This window comes from Nanorana parkeri, unplaced genomic scaffold (genome assembly GCF_000935625.1).
Source record: "Nanorana parkeri isolate BGI_ZX_2015 unplaced genomic scaffold, ASM93562v1 scaffold2248, whole genome shotgun sequence".
In the NCBI taxonomy this organism is placed as follows: domain Eukaryota; kingdom Metazoa; phylum Chordata; class Amphibia; order Anura; family Dicroglossidae; genus Nanorana; species Nanorana parkeri.
In genome coordinates, this window is record NW_017308516.1 from 29,339 (window position 1) to 30,862 (window position 1,524).

At 50.1% G+C, this 1,524-nt stretch overlaps 1 protein-coding gene across 1 annotated transcript in view; it reads right to left on the reverse strand.

Annotated features, from left to right (window-relative positions):
* LOC108801199 (AT-rich interactive domain-containing protein 3A-like) overlaps positions 1–1,524 on the reverse strand; it is a 113,642-nt gene that overhangs the window by 1,629 nt on the left and 110,489 nt on the right. The gene's annotated exons all lie outside the window — the stretch shown is intronic.

Sequence of the window (1,524 nt, forward strand, 5' to 3'; positions counted from 1 at the left end):
CAGCCGTCCCACCACATCCGTCCCACCTCAGCCGTCCCACCGCCGCCGTCCCACCCCATCCGTCCCACCTCAGCCGTCCCACCTCAGCCGTTCCCGTTATCCTTTAAGGGACCTATCCTTTAAGAAGAACTGCCTTAAAGGAGAACACCACCCAGAATGTAAAAGATAACTGCCTTAAAGGAGAACCCCTCTTAGAAATTAAAGGATGACCGCCTTAAAGGAGACCACTCAGAAATGAAAGGATTACTGTCTTAAAGGAGAACACCACCCAGAAATTGAAGGATAACTGCCTTAATGGAGAACACCACCCAGAACGTACAGGATAAGTTCCTTAAAGGAGAACACCACTCAGAAATTAAAGGCGAACACGTGTGATAACTTTGGTATAGCCAAACTCCGGCCCTCCAGCTGCGGTAAAACTACAAGTCCCATGAGGCATGTCAGCCACAGGCATGACTCCCAGAGGCATGGTGGGAATTGTAGTTTTCACCACAACCAGAGGGCTGAGGTTTGCCGTGCTTCAATATAAGATTTGGGAGTTTTTTTGGGGGATAAATAATAATCGGACTTTTCAGGATACATAAATGACGGACAGATATCTGGATTTGCCTGCGCAGAGCGGCGCCAGTCACTGCGCACCGAGTAACCCGAGCCAGCGCTGCAACAGGCAAATCAGCCGGACGCTGAACTGCAATCACGTGACCTGCCGCACCCAGCCAAGGATTTCCGATTCTGCTCAGCCAGTCCAGCGATCAATACAACCCATCCACACAGCCAGGCCGCCGTCCTCTACTGGAGACCCTCCCCCTCCTGCTGATTGGACGGTGAAGGGTCAGCACAGTCATAAGCCCCTCCCCTCCTGACAGCAATGTGTAAAAGCAATGAGGCCCTGACTGGCTCTGTGCTGCCCCCCCTCAGGGAAGTGCAGGAAGCTAATATAAAGCTGAACTCCAGCACATATAAATACAGCCACTAAACAGGAATCTGACCCAGTATCAGCCCCCCCCTGCGGGGCCTGTACAGCAGATCTTAGACTGGGAGAGGGAGGAGCAGCACGAGTAGCCAATCAGTTATTCTGCAGTGCTCATGTGCTAAAAGGAAACATGCTGATAGGAGGAGAGAGCAGAGTGACAGGGAGATGAGCTCCATTGTCTGATGCTTCTCCTATCGCAGGCTGGGGGAGGGGCAAGAGCTGCCGGTGTCACTTAAGTGCAGCGGAGAAAAATCAGGTCTCCTGTCCTGCTGGACGGGACTGCGCTGAGTGACAGAGCTGTGTAAATGTCAGAACTGGATGGACAGAAATAAATAACTCTCAGCAGGTAAAACAAATCCCAACTATGAATGTCATCGGCGTGCTCGTGTGTGTGGCGGGAGGTCAGCGATCCCGGGCCCCGTACTTATACTAGCTGCACCCGACCTGGAGACCATCTGTATCTTTTATATCTGCTAATAATAATCATTATATACTATATAATCATATACACAAATTATAATTATTAATGATATAATTTGAATGACTTTATA